The 15,017-nt window shown below is 49.5% G+C and overlaps 2 long non-coding RNA genes across 2 annotated transcripts; both read right to left on the bottom strand.

Annotated features, from left to right (window-relative positions):
- Positions 1 to 758: 758 nt before the first annotated feature.
- Positions 759 to 3,745, bottom strand: LOC139079011 (uncharacterized). The gene is made up of 2 exons (XR_011532270.1): positions 3,621 to 3,745; positions 759 to 1,238 (listed from the first exon to the last, which is right to left on the bottom strand). It is a non-coding gene; the product is annotated as an uncharacterized lncRNA (long non-coding RNA).
- Positions 3,746 to 11,529: 7,784 nt separating this feature from the next.
- LOC139079010 (uncharacterized) lies at positions 11,530 to 14,892 on the bottom strand. Its single transcript, XR_011532268.1, has 2 exons — positions 12,373 to 14,892; positions 11,530 to 11,918 (listed from the first exon to the last, which is right to left on the bottom strand). It is a non-coding gene; the product is annotated as an uncharacterized lncRNA (long non-coding RNA).
- Between the last annotated feature and the right edge of the window lie 125 nt (positions 14,893 to 15,017).

The raw sequence follows: 15,017 nt of genomic DNA, 5'->3' as shown, positions 1-15,017 counted from the left end.
TTCTAAAAGATAAGGACTTTTATTTCAGAGTCATATAACCACATTACTGTTATCGGACCAAAAAATAACACTTAGTTATATCAAATATGTATAAGCAAATATGCAGTGTTCACATTTTCTTGTCTTACAAAGTTTTTGTATAGTTTTTGTTCAAATTGGAATCAAGATAAGTTCCAAACATTGCAATTGGTTGCTGTGTCTTTTAAATCTCTTGTAAGCCATAGGTACCTCCTGAATTTTTATTTTTTTCCTTATAATTTATTTGTTAAAGAAACAGAGTTGTTTGTCCCTTAGATCATCTGGATTTTGCTGATTGCATTCCCATGGGGATATTTCACGTTTTCATTGCCCCTGTGTTTTCTGTAAATTGGTAATTAAAGTTAGAGACCAGATCAGATTTGTTTGTTTGTTTGTTTTTGTAAGAATGCTTCATAGATTTGTGTACTTCCGTAGAAGGGAATGTGTATTGTCTAGTTGTCTTTTTTGATGTTAGTCGTCCTTGATTTCTTGGATCCATTATTTCATAGGCATTGGAAAATGATGATAGTTTTTTATTTCTTCAACAAGTACTTGACTCCTTCTTTGTATTTATCAGTTTTCTTATTTAAAGATTGGCACCTGAGCTAACAACTGTTGCCAATCTTTTTTTTTTTTTTCTGCTTTATCTTCCCAAACCCCCCGTACATAGTTGTATATCTTAGTTGCAGGTCCTTCTAGTTGTGGGATGTGGGACGCCGCCTCAACGTGGCCTGACGAGCAGTGCCATGTCCGCGCCCAGGATCCGAACCCTGGGCCGCCGCAGCGGAGCGCATGAACATAACCACTTGGCCACGGAGCCGGCCCCAACAGTTTTCAAAATAATGAGCTGATTCCCTGGCCTCCCCCAGTGATGGCGGAGGGAGTTCATGGATTTAAACGTATTTGACGTGGCTCAGCCCTTTGCGGGTATTCATGCTCAGGTTGCTCCCATCTTCAGCCAGTGGGACCCTCTTCAAGCTGATTTCTGAGTCCTTTTGACAAGATCCTACATGGTCTTTGAAGGCTTTCTTGCTTTCTGGCATGACTAGATGTCCTGGCTCGTCTTGTATGTGTCCTGCCACCCACCTGGAATGAGCACTTGCCTCTGAGGCTCTCTGATTGCTTTCTGTGGGGAGAGGTATTTAGAGCCCACAGTATTGGCATCAGGAGTGCTTGTTACTGGATTGCTCATTGGTTTCAGGCCTTTTCAGTGGACAAAACTAGGAAAAAATTGTTTTAATGTAAATACACTGTGAGTTTATATTGATACTTCCAATTCAAGTTCAAGACAGTAGACTTGATGTATGTGTGTGTGTCTATGTATACCTACATTTGTATTTTAGTTCTCTAATTTCTCCCACACTGAAACAGAGCCGAAGGCCTGGCTTAAGGCTTTTGTGTGTGTCGGCGGGGGGAGTGTGATGCGAGAACATGCAGAAAGAACCACCAGTCAGCCATTCACATTGCCTTTCTGCCTCCAGCACCTAGGCCCTGACCACCAGGCGTGTGGCACTTTCTCCCTGGGTGGCACAGCGTTCTCCTCCCCACTGTGGCGGCTGTTTCAGGGTCACAAAGGACACTGCGAGTCCTTTAGCCTCAGAGACACTGCAGTGAGGGCTCCGGAGTCGCCTCCCTTGGGGCTCGGACAAGGCGATCTGGCCTGTGTCCTCACGGACCATTTAATTTAGGTGGAAAGGCACAAGCGTGGGTGAATCAAATGTGTGTGATTGGATTGGGCAGGATGCAAGTGGGAAGCAGACCATGAATCAAAGATACAAATGGGGTTTAGAGGAGGGGGAAATAGGATCTTTGTGGTGGAGAGAGGAGTGGTCAGCCTCCTCCACAGCCCTCTCTGCCCCCATCATGCCGGATCCTGCCCGTCTCCCAAGGGGGCTGGAGCCCCAGGGCCTGGCTCGTGGTCTGAGCCCAGGGACTGGAGACAGGGGGCTGGGGTGGGGTCAGGTGGGCAGTGCCCCATCCTTGTGCATGTCTGGCCTGGGGCGCCCCTCCCTGCAGAGCCGGTGGCAGTGGGAAGGGGCCTCAGGAAGAGCAGGGTGGGAGCATCCTCGGGGTGGCCGCTTGGATCTCGGGTTGCTGCTTGTGCCACTCGGGAAAGAGCCCTTGGTTCCAGGGTCAGATTTGATTACAGTGGCCTGGCAGTTTTGTCACCTTTGGCTGGAGGGCTGATCAAAGCCGAGACTTTCTGACACCCAACACTGTCACTGGATCTCCACACACATTAGGAGGCAGCTTGGGACCTTGGCAATGGGGTCCCTTGGCCCCAGTCTGCCCCTTACTAGCATTTGACCTCTGACAAGTCATTCTCTCTTTGGACCCTGGGAGTTAGTAGGTCATCGACACAGACACAACTCTAGAATTCAGTTGCCCTGATTCTGGGCCCTGCGCCCCGTCTCCTGGTACACCGTGTGGCACTTTACAGTTGCCGATTAATGCTCTCCCTTTCCCTCCTTTTCATCAAATTTGTCTGCTTTCTCAAATGCCGGACCCTATGTTACCCTGGGCTCTGGCAACAAAAACCAGGCAGCTGAGGTGGGGCTGTGACCTGGGTCCTGGACAGGGACCAGGCTCAGGGAAGCACAATGGGGGCCAGCCAGCGAGCAGCCGCGCCAGCTGCCGCCCGGACCCAGAGGCCGCCTTGCCGGGCCTCTTCTGTCACCTGTGACAGCGCCGTGTAGACAGCATGCAGGCACCGCCGACCCTGGGTCCCTTCACCAGCCACCAAACAGGCCTGCGGAGCTGATGCGACTTGCCCGCGGGCACGCCGACTCAAGGCTGTTTTGTTCTACCGTCACCAATTTTAAAAGCTGGAGGTGAGGCGTATGTAGGAAGCCTCGGCGCTGTTTTTAAAGCTTTTCTGTACATCTAATATTATTCTAAAATAAAAAGGTTGTATATATTTTCAAAGCAGAGGACTGTTGACCCTTCTCGTCTGATGAGCACCGAGCCATCAGTCCATCAACCATCACCATTCGCGGGGGGCCTGGAAGGGCTGAGGCACCGCGGCGTGAGGCTAGGAGGGGAGTGGGGACGAGTAGCCGCTGCCCTGCTCCCTGACTGCTGGGTTTCCTCACGGGAAAACAAGACACGCTCAAGTGAAAAGCTATTTCTAATGGTACAAGGCAGTTTGACAAGTGCCAACAATATATAGGAACACAAAGGACGGGCAGAAAACCACTACTAGGAGGACATTTTTAAAACAGGAACAAAGGTTATTTCCTTCTACGAAACAGGCCAGAGGGTTTTTGACTTAATGGACACGTTTGAAATACAGGAGCACTTTAATCGATCGCACATACGTTTTCTCTGTCTCGTGCATTAGTCACAAAGAAAACCCCATGTCTCAGTGATTCCACATCCTAAACCTCCTGCAGGTTGAGTGCCCCATTGCTGACCTCACTGCCACTGTCGTGTCAACTCTCTCCTGGACTAATATGGTCACCACACCCATCTCCCTTTCTCTAGTCTCCACGCCCGCCGCTGCTGCCAGCGTAAGGCCTCTGCTTGTCCGGCAGCCCGAGGGATCTCCCCAACGCCCGAGCTGCGTGCCCCGTGCTCGGTGCCCGGGACTTCAGGAGACTCACCTGCACACGGCCCCTCACGCGTGTCTCCATCCACCTTGTCACCCCCTTCACCACCACCGCCCTAGTGCTGTGGCCTCTCAAACCCTGCATCGGCACAAGGAGCTGCCCCCCACCGTTCAACAAAAGTCTGCTCTTTTGAGCTTTGAGGCCTTTGCACTTGCCGCCCCCCCCCCCCCCCCCCCCGTCACGGAAAACCCTCTGTCTCTTCTCTGTGCACTGAAATTGTGTTTATTCTCCACCTCTCAGCTTAAACATCTCCTGCGCTGGTCCCCGAGGTTAACCACTTCTTCCTCAGTCTCCTCGCAGCCTCCTCGCCCGTGGTACTCATGTACAAAATTTATTTGACTTATTCACCTACTAATTCTTTCCACAAACATTTACGAAGCAGCCAACACGTGCCAGAGCTGTGGCAGCCGAAGAGATAGGAGCAGCCCCCACCCTCTGGGAGGTCCCCCACCAGTGAGGGTTTGGAGATCCACAAAAGTAATTACAGAACGTGTGACAGTGCTGAGATGAGGGACACAGGGCTGGGGGACTGCATGGGGGGCCCCACCCCCGTCTGGGATGAGGCCTGGGGCCGAGGGCCATTGGAGAGGGCCTCCCAGGAGAAATGATGCTAAAGTGAGATCCGAAGCCCACGCAGGACTTTGCAATTGGTTCCCCCACCAAGTTCCTCAGGGCAAAAGCTGCATCTTATCCTCCTTGCATTGCCTCGAATGTAGATCTGTACGTACACAGAGTAGATGTTCAACAGATTCACTTGCTTGATTAAAGGAATTATTGAGCAAGCAAAATGAATGGGCAAACGAAGGCCATCTTCATCTTGAGCAGGTGGACAACCCCAGCCCCACACGCCTGCCCCCAGTGCTGGGCGGCTGGCGGTGGCGCGCTGGCCTGTGCGCATCACGTGGTTTACTGTGGGACTTCCTTCCGACCTTCAGATTCCGTTTAGCACTGCTCTGTGAGTGATGAGTGATTTCACATTTTTTTTTTTAACGAGTTTGTGGTTTTTGTTTCAGTTTGCTATAAAACGAAACATTTCATTTAATTTATTAATATCTATGAATTTTATGGATATTTTCCTTAAAATGCTTTAAAGATTTTTTTAACATAAAAAAAGAAAAAAAACTGAAGTTGTGAAGGGTGAGTGGAAAGAAGTTGTGGGGGTGGTGGGCAGGGGCAGGGGAAGAGGTGGGGTTACCCAGCTGGGACAGCCTTGCCTGCCCGTGCAGGAGCTCCAACTTGCCCGTCTGACAGCTCTCTTGTTCGCACCAGGGCCAGGCCTTTTGAGTGACTGTTGTCTACCTCTATGAGTGTGATGGTTTTATGTGTCAACTTGACTGGGCCATGGAGTGCCCAGACATTTGGTCAAACGTTATTCTGGGGGTGTCTGTGAAGGTGTTTTTGGATGAGATTAACCTTTAAATCGGTAGACTGAGTAAAGCAAACGTGGGTGGGCCTCATCCAATCAGTTGTAGGTCTGAATAGAATAAAAAAAGCTGACTTCTTCTGAGTAGGACAGAATTCCTCCCTCCCATGGCCAAGTGGTTAAGTTCACGTGCTCCGCTTCTGCAGCCCAGGGTTTCACCGGTTCAGAGGCTGGGTGCAGACATGGCACTGCTCGTCAGGTCATGCCGAGGCGGCATCCCACATGCCACCACCAGAAAGACCCACAACTAAAATATACAACTATGTACTGGGGGGATTTGGGGAGAAAAACAGGGGAAAAAAAAAAAGATTGGCAACAGTTGTTAGCTCAGGTGCCAATCTTTAAAAAAAAAAAAAGAATTCCTCCCTCCTGACTGCCTTCGAATTGGGACACCAGATTTTTTCTGGCTTTGAGCTCAAACTGAACCATCGGCTCTTCCCGGGCCTTGAGTCTGCCAGCCTTCAGACTGGAGCTACCCCACTGGCCCTCTTGGTCTCCAGCTTGTCAGCTCACCCTGCAGATCCCGGGACTGGTCAGGCTCCATAAATGTGTGAGCCAGTTGCTTGCAATAACCCTCCTTCTGTAGATGTACGTCCTACAGGTTCTGTTTCTCTGGAGAACCACGAGGAACAATGAGGTTTTACTAACACCAAATACATCATTGACTCACAGATGCCAGAGCTGGGGATCAGATGCCCCTCAGTTTACAGGTGATAAAACCGAAGCCCGAGAAGGAAGCTTCTTCCCACTGCGCATCTCGCCACCCATGTTCACTTCTTAGCTGAGGCTTGGACTTCCCTTAACTGGAGACCATAATTAGAAATAATATTTAAGATGCGGATATCCCTGGGAAAATAATGTACTGACATGAATTCATACGAGAATATAAGTAGCTCGATGAAATGTTTTCTGAAGAGCAATTCTGATGGGGGAGGATAGGACACAGGGTGAAAAGATAGACATAGTCCCACCCTTCTTGGAGCTCTGTGATCGATGAGTTTCTGAGACGTGCAGAAGCACAATTGGCATGGTCTGGTTCCTGAAACGGGAAGGAGGTGGCCCCGGGGACAGTGGGAGATGGGGTGCAGGAAGGGCAGACAGGCCTCCAGACCTCACCTCCTTATTGCTCCATGAGGTCAGCCCAGACCGCTCTTGTCTATGCTATGCCAGAGAAGCCGAGACTGTACACCTCTGGGGGGATGAATGGCTGGAGCTGGCCCAATCCTTAACTTCAATGAGCTCACAGAAAACTTCTGAAAATACAGACTTCTAGCAGTTGCACTTGCATCTTTTCAAAATTAACATTTTTAGCGCGCGCCGACTGCCCTTCCCAGTTACGTCGGGATGTGTCGTGGGTGGAGCGGGTGGCAGGGTGTTTGGAGCAGCGAGGCAACCAGCAGCCTATTTTCAAACCTTACATGTAACTTTTTTGCTTTTTGCTTGTATGAAACTTATGACTGAGTGTTCTCTTTGGGTCAATAGCTCGAAAGAGAAAGCCGTGTTGTGTCCAACCTGGCCAGTATCAAGGGCCTTCCAAGGGCAACGCGCAAGATGGTGAAGACAGCTGAAACACCACCATGCGAGGAAGGGGTGAGGGAATGGAGATGTGTTCAGCTTGGCCAAGAGACTCCTCAGGAGACTGGAGACAGCCTTCAGCTGTTTAAAGGGCTGTTCTGTGGAGGAAGGAACGGAGCTGGGCAAAGCTCACAGGCATACAGATCCCGCCCGATAGTCAGAGGGCGAATGGGCTGCTTCGGGAGGCAGGGAGGTCTCTGCACGAGTGACTAGAACACGGGCTGGACAAGGGGTTGGTGCAGGGTCGGGGAGGAGGTCCGGCACTAAGGGGTGCTTGGTGTACATTATTTTTAAGCACCTTCTCACCCTGAGATGCTCTGATACGAGGCTGTGGACAATGGTCAGTGGCCACAGGTAGTGGGGCTGAAGAGGGAAGTGTGACTGCTCGCCCAACCAAATGTGTTGGTCTGTTGTGTATAAAGCGCTCCATTCGGCAAGAGAGACCCAGGCCCCATCCCAGGGTCACAAACGGCTGTGACACAGAGCAGAGTGTGAGACAGGCTGCGCTCCTGTTACAGACAGAACTAGGACGAGGTGGCAGAGTCTGATTAGAAACCAGGAGACTGTTTAAGATAGCTAAGCAGACTCATGATGCAGTCTACACAGACACTGATATATAATCATGTACACCTGAAATCACACACCGTTAGAAGCCAATATGACCTCCACAAAAATAATTAAATAAAAAAATAAAAGCAACCATGGTTATATCTGAACTTTAGCAAGGAATGCCATCTTGTCAAAAAAGATGAAATCATTTGTTATGTTGGCAGCACAAGAGCATAATAATGAGATATTCATAATAGTTTCATCCTTGCTTTAAAATACTTTGAAATCCAATAAGTAAATGGAACACACAAAAAAAACAATAAAGGGAGAAGAATAATGTGATTCTGTGAATAACCTATTTGCTGTAACTGAAGAAAGAAACCTCTCATGTTCATGTTAAACAATTGATTGCCACCAAGTAAGATCTCAGAGATTTAATTTCATTATCAGAGCAAATAAATTCATTTGAAACCTAAAAGAAAAAAAAGCTAGCTAAGCAGAATGTGTCAGCAGAGGGAGATGGTTCTCAGGGAACAGAAAGAGGGGAGCAGATGACGAAGGTGTAGGAGTGACGGGCCCCTGCTCAGGAGAAGGGCTCTCTCGCCAGTTGCCCTGCTGTGCAGCCGGCACATCCAGCTGTCACGTGCGACAGTCTGAACACTGGTGTCCCCCCAAAATCCGTCTCTTGAAATCCTAACCGCAAAAGCTGACGGTGCTAGGAGGTGGGGCCTTTGGGAGGCGATCAGTCAGGAGGGTGGAGCCTTCAGGAGTGGGATTGGTGTTCCCGTAAAAGAGACCCACAGAGCTGCCACCCCTCCCACCCCGTGAGGACGCAGGGAAGGCCTTGGCTGTGAGCCAGGAAGCAGGCGCTCCCCAGAACGCAGCCAGGCTGGTGCCTCGATCTGGGCTTCCAGCCTCCAGGACTATGAGACGTGCACACCTGTTGTTGATAGGCTGCGCAGTCTGTGGTATTTGTTACAGCAGCCACAATGGACTAACACATCACGGAACACTGGGCTCGTCTAACCCACTCCTGCTCCCGACACCGTACTCCCCAGCGTCATAGTGGTCGTGATTCAGCTTTTCGTGTCAGTTTCGCTGCAGGAAAGTGTGACAGGAGCCTGTCACAGCATTTACCTCAGGGCTGTAAGCGTTTACTCGTCAGTCTAGTACCCTGACTGGAGTGTCCTGTAGCCCTCGCTCCTAGCACAGCACCTGTCCTGAGCAGGCCCTCATGGAATATCGTTAAAGGAATGAAGGCTGGGAGGAGCCGTCACATCTAATGGGGGTGGAAGTGGGCAGTGGTCAGGAGCAGCAGAGACGTCACCTTGGAGAGCTGGGCCTTCCTTGACGTGGGAGTTCTCCATTCAATGTTTACCAAGTACCTATTACATGCCAGGCACCAGGCTGGGGGACGCTGGGTGGACAAAGATGGCTGACACCATATTTACTTTCAATGAACCCCATGGGATGGAGGACACATTCCGGGATGAGGGGGCTACATAAACAAAAGGCCGGTTCCTGGAAGTGCCTGATGTGTTTGAGGGGCTGTGGTGTGTGAGGCTGGAGATTAGGCTGTGAAGGGTCACAGATCAAAACACGGAACATTGCAGGGTGATATGGCCTTTACACCTTGCCCTTCTCAGGCCTGCCAAGCTAGAGTTTGGACTTTATCCTGGAAGCAGCAGAGCAATCAGTCATTGGACACTCTAACACAGATGAGTGCCGTGATTGAATGTGCGTTTCAGAAAGTTTCCTTGTGGAGGATGGGCAGGAATCCTTGGAGACTGGAGAGAAGTTAGAAGGCTACTGCAACAGTCCTAGCAAGAGACAGTGAGAGCCTTGGGCACAGGCATGAGGAGGGGACAGATGTGAGATATTCTGGAGATTAGATACAACAGACCAGGGTGACCAATTGTCTGTGGAGGGTGAGGAAGAAGGAATGGTTAGGGATGACTGAGATGTTCAGGTAATGCTTTCAGTTGAAACTGGGAAGGATTTGGTTTGGGTGGCAGGTATGGGTAATGAGTTCAAGTTGTATATTCTGAGAAGGAGGGATCACGAGGACATTGGATGGGGAAATCCTGTAGGAAATTGGACACATGGATCCAGAGTTCAGGGGAGAACTAAGGGTCAGAAATAAAGGTTAGGGAGGTCATTGGCATTTGGGTGGGGAATGAAGCCTTGGAGAGAATGAGGCCCCTAATGGGAGTGTATTGAGGGACAACAGTCCCAAGACAGAACCCCGAGGCAAGGACAGAGTCCTTTCTTCAGAGCTGGTGGGACAGAAGCACCAAGAGACACCAAAACTGGCCAGAGAAATAGAAGGAGGATCACGGACGCTAAGAGAGGACTGTGTTTCAGGCCAGGGACCAGGGAGGGGCACCTGGTCTGCTCTGGAGGTCAGGGGAAATTTACCTGAGGGGCCATGTCTCGACTGGTCTTGGGGGATGAGCAGGAGACGGTGAATGGGATAATGCCTGGAAAGGGGAGGTCAGATCTGGCGCTTAGGATGGCCGTAGCCTTCGGCAGGGAAGAGTCGATGGTGGGGACAGTAGATGTACTGCGTAGACTGCAGAGGGAGTGGAAGGCGAGAAAGTGTAAGCAGCAAGTGGCAACCATTATTTTATTTTATTTTTTTTAAAAAAGTGGCTATCCTTCGCCCACGTTCTTTTTTTTTTTTTTTAAAGATTGGCACCTGAGCTAACAACTGTTGCCAATCTTTTTTTTTTTTTCTGCTTTATCTCCCCACCCCCCGCCCTGTACACAGTTGTATATCTTAGTTGCAGGTCCTTCTAGTTGTGGGATGTGGGACACCGCCTCAACGTGGCCTGACGAACGGTGCCATGGCCGCGCCCAGGATCCGAACCCTGGGCCGCTGCAGCGGGGCACACGAACGTAACCACTCGGCCACGGAGCCAGCCCCAGCAACCATTATTTTTTGGAGTTTGCTACTGAAGGGAAGGAAAGAGAGAAAAAGATGGGTCGATAGTTGAAAGGAGGCGTCTTCTTAGGATGGGTGAGACTCAACCACGTTTACCAGCAGAAGGCCAGGGAGGCGAGAGGCTCAGACTTGAGGCGACAGTGGATGGGGCAAGCCCATGGGGCGGTGGAGGGAGGCGGCCCGAGCTTCAGTCACACCGCACTTCTGTGTCAGGCACGTCTGTGCCTCTGAGCTGTGCTACCCCGTGCCCTTCACCTGGACGGCCTGGTCATCCCGTGAGCATTTATCAGCAGCTCTGGGGGTGGGGACAGTGCCGCGAGCTGGCCTGCAAAGGTGAACGAGACCTAGGCTCCCCTCTCAAGGACCTGGTCCAAAAGGTTGAAGAGACAAACAAGAAATTTCAGGTCAGTGTGGTGAGTGTCACAAACAGCGTCAGTACTGGACACGACGGGAGACACTGGAGGTCCCAAACCCAGCCGAGGGGCGTGGGGGACTCCCTGGAGGAGGTGGCTTTGGAGCCGAGACCTAGGGTGGGAGATAGCGGTGGGGGGCAGAGCAGGGGAGGAGGCCATCCCTAACCCTACAAATCCCCTCCCCGATTTCATCTAAACCCTCCACACCCTGGAGCACTGGAGTCATGTCCTCTGGGGGGAACCTGAGGGTCCTCCTGCCCCCCTACTCCCTGCTCCCAGCACCTGGGGTTTGTGCCTATTGGATCAACACCCCGTCCTGTCTCATATCGGTGTTTACCCTCTTGTTCACCAGGAACTTCTAAAGAGGACAGACGGAGCTTAACCACCCTGTTTCTCCTAAAGTATCTAGTGCAGCGCTCAGCACAGGGTCAATACTTCAAAGCATCTTTTGATATGACATTTTCTCAGGGCCCAAGGGCCACTATCATGGCTAATAAATTCTCAAGGGGGTCACTGGCAGGGTTAAGGCATAGAGGTAAAAAGGGAAAGGAAAAGTAGGCATAGGAAGAAAAATAAGGCTGAGTGAGAGGGCTGGGGTGGGGGTGGGAGGAAGCACAGAGATGAAGACAGAAGTGCACACACAGCGGGAGGGGGACATTCCAAACAAACTCTACCCAGGACTCTGCTCTGTGAAACCTTGCCTCTGGATTCTTCTCCATGGTAGGAGAGGTCCCATTCTCCTTCTTCTTTAGGGCCCTCCCACTGGCATCGATTCCCAGGCATATTCAATGATACAGCATCCCAGGTGCATTTTCTGAGAAGCCGGGAGAAGCTGAGAGAAAGAAGGGAGAAAAAAAAAGCCCTACAGACCCAACAATTTTCCTACTTTACGCGGTGGGCCCAGACGGAATTCACATCTCCTTCCCTTGAGAGTCTGAAGGAGGGAAGCTGGTGGCTGTGTCACTCTTCCGAATTGGGTATATAACTCACAAGCAGTTCTCTAGCACAGCAAAACTAACTTTGTTTTGCAGCTGGATAAATAAAGTTAGGAAGAAAAAAAGCTGGCATTACACATTTTCGAATTAACACCAAGTCTTTAAACTCCACCCCTTTCAGGAAACGTCCCTTAACACAGGGGGAGGTGGTGCCTTTGCTCCCTCCCCAATGCCTCCTCACCACAACATGAAACCCGTGAGAGCGCAGTTACCCCCCACTTGTCAGCTTGACCTCGCCTTCCGGTCATTTCTGGACCCTTAGCTGAATTCTTTGCTGATATCAATAGAATATCAAAAGAGGCTATGTGAAAGAACTCTAAAAACAATGGAAATCACGGACAGTAACGACGGTCTCTGAGGGTGTCAGTGTCGCTGGTCCAAGCCTGAAAATCCCTAGAAAACAGAACAAAGCCTCTGAATTTCTTCTGTAGGAAACAGCATAGTATTATACATTGGTGATTTAATTGTAATTGAAAAAGAAATTTTTTTCCAGCCAGTTATCATAAAATATACAAGAGTGGAAACAAAACTTCTGGCTTAAAATTCGGAGCAATATGTATCCTACAAGGCGTTGGTCAAACCAACCAGAATCTTATACGGTTATACCCGCGGTCGACTTGATGAGCTCGTGTCAACTAAGCTACATCTTTCCCACAGGGCGGCTAGGAATAAAGCCATCAGTTCCCTCCTCTTTCTCTAGTATGTACTCCACATCAATTTTCATAAGCCCAGAAAAAGTACGTTTATCAAAGATCAATCAAATTATTTTAGGTTAAAAATATTAGCAGAGGAGGAAAGAAGTAACTGGGTGTAGATTCCAAAGACGACCATTACACGAAGTTATTACCGAGGTGTGTTTGTGACAGGTCACTCCTGGCCTGGATAGCTGCTGAGCCCCACGCACATAACCGCAGTAGCTCACATCTTCTCACGTCATCTCTGAGAAAACAGTGTGCTGTGGAGGCCACAGCGAGGGCTGACATGTGCCAGGAGCTTTCCTCAGTCAGTCTAGAGGCCACAGAGCCTTGTTCTATGGCCTTTTCATGGGTTTTCCTCTGGATGATGAATACCTTCTGATGATATCTCATTATCAAGGACGAAATTTCTTTGCCCAGAATAATAGTCTTGGTGAAGAGGTATTTCTAACCATCATTTCACTGGCTGTCTTTGGTGAATTTTAGGGCCTTGAGAGGTAGTGGGGTTCGCGAACGCTGCCAAATTCAATACACAGATAGCCTGCATTTTATTTTCAAAGATAACTTTTCCTCTAACTGTCAATCCCCACAAAGGCGGTAACTATGGGGTCATTTAACAACAGCTCAAAGCATAGTTTGATCAACTGTCTTTTTCGTTTACTCCACCCACCACACACTAGATGTGAAAGGAATGAGTCGCTCTTATTTTTAAAGATGTTGAAAGCGAGGGCTAGAAAGGAAGCATTATAAGGGTTTTCTCAGGAAGCTCCAGCTGTGCGTTTAGGAGACTGAAAGGCTAGAACCCAGAAATCCCCGACCTTTCTTCTTCCATCGCAGTCACGCTGCAGCTTGCTTCCCACCTGTCCCGACCTGGGGTTGTCAGTGCTCCCTCCAACTTAAAGGGCCTCTCTTTATTTCACCTGCTGGAAGACGTAACACGCCATCGGATGGCTCCGTGCTTGCGTGAAATATTTCTTTAGGGAAAAGGGATACTGACTTGGGGCAATGATGTCGCAGTGAAATAGAAGGAAGGGGAAGTTGCCTTGAGATGAAATGATCATAACGAGGTGTTACTGGGATACGAAATGTCATTAACTTAGGGGAATAGAGGTGGCAGGGCTGAGACAACTGTAATGGCTAAAAACACAATCTAGGGCAGGTCAGGCAGAAAATATACGTTTGAACACAAATAAAATTTGCAAATTTTATTTGAGATAGCCCTGAGTGGCTACGGCCAAGACTGGGAAGCCATCTATCTGGTGGGAAAATGACCACACAAGATAACAAAAAAGCACAGTCTTTTTGGTTGACCAACATAACCACCACCGGGTTTGCGAAAACAGAACCATCTGTGGTGTGAGGAACCAGGGAAAGAGATTCTGTATTTATAGAATCCTGAGTGGGAAAACCACCCACATTAACAAACTTTTTCCCCCAGTTCACTAATCTGAAATTTACTTTTCTTCTAGTTTCTCTGCTGTCAACGTGCACTGTGTTTAAAAAAAGAGCCAATTTAAAAGCAGACAGACTTGCTACGACTAATTTAAGAACTCCAAAAGTAGGCTGTTTTCCAAAAATACACTGCAGTTGACAATCCTGTCAGCTCAGTCTAAAGGGTTATGATACAACTCCAGCCCCTGAGGCTGATGAGACGCCACTGCGCGTCCATGCAGAGCAGGGGAGGCCGCACAAGAGTTCCACACCCCCTGTGCTTGGTGTGGGGCTTCAAGAAGAAAACGTTCTATAAGCAACTGTTTCCAAAGGCTGTGTCTGAAACAGCCCACCTCAATAACTCTGATTGTTTCCTCTTGGTTTTTAAAATGGAAGCTGTTGCAAGAAAAAAAATTATATCATGGGCCAAGAGTGCTAGCCCCTGATATAGCCCAGATACTGCGCTAGCCCAGACACTGCATGCTCCTTTTAAAGCACATATTTCTTAACGAAAACATGTTTACATGCTTTGGTAAAATTATTTTAGAAAAGCTATCTTTTGGTAGCGTTGCTTTTACAGAAATACCTCTGTGTATTATAATTACTCTGTATTATGGTGGAGGAGGTTAGAAATCAAAGGAAGTGATGATTCTCTTCCAAAAGCCTACCAAGGGATGACAGGATCACATTTCACCAAGTGAATTCAATTAATTTTACCCTGAATTCAGTTTAAGGGAGAATGGGGTGGCAAAAATAAATGACATCACCATTAACTGGGCGTCTATGTGCCAGGTAACGCGCTAAGCGCGTTATAGCCTGTATCTCATTTAATCTTCTCAGCAACGATGCACATTGTCGTCTTCATTTTATATAAGGCACTGAGGTTCAGAAAGGTTAAGAAACTCGCTGCAGGTCACACAGCTAATAAATGGCCAGGAACAAGAAGTAACTCAGACAGTCGCCTTTGGTTTCCTGTTAAATAGAATATGCAGTCTATGTCTTGGAGGTTTTGGTCAGCAGTCCGGCTGATTAATGACTCTGCGTCCCTCCTGCTAAATTATTCAAGCAGCCTCTTGTACCAAGTGTGTCCTGGCTCCTCAGAATTGTCTTTAATGAGAACCTGGGGCTAGAAACTCTGCTGGGTGACTTGCGCGCCTTGGCTCCCCGCATCCTTACGACAACTCCAGGCGACAGGGCGCCCCGGCCTGCAGGTGAGGCAGGTGTCCGGGGCGGTCGCGAGCGTCGCCGAGGCCGCCGCGCCCCACCGGACGCGACCCGAGGCCGGAGCGCGCCCCCCGACGCCCGCGGGCCCGCGCTGGCCAACAGTCGCCGAGCGTCAACTGCCCGGGCGCCCGCACTTCGACGA

Source organism: Equus przewalskii, chromosome 23 (genome assembly GCF_037783145.1).
Source record: "Equus przewalskii isolate Varuska chromosome 23, EquPr2, whole genome shotgun sequence".
Classification (NCBI taxonomy): Eukaryota; Metazoa; Chordata; class Mammalia; order Perissodactyla; family Equidae; genus Equus; species Equus przewalskii.
The sequence above is the reverse complement of the archived record's forward strand: the minus strand, read 5'-3'. Positions and strand labels throughout refer to the sequence as shown.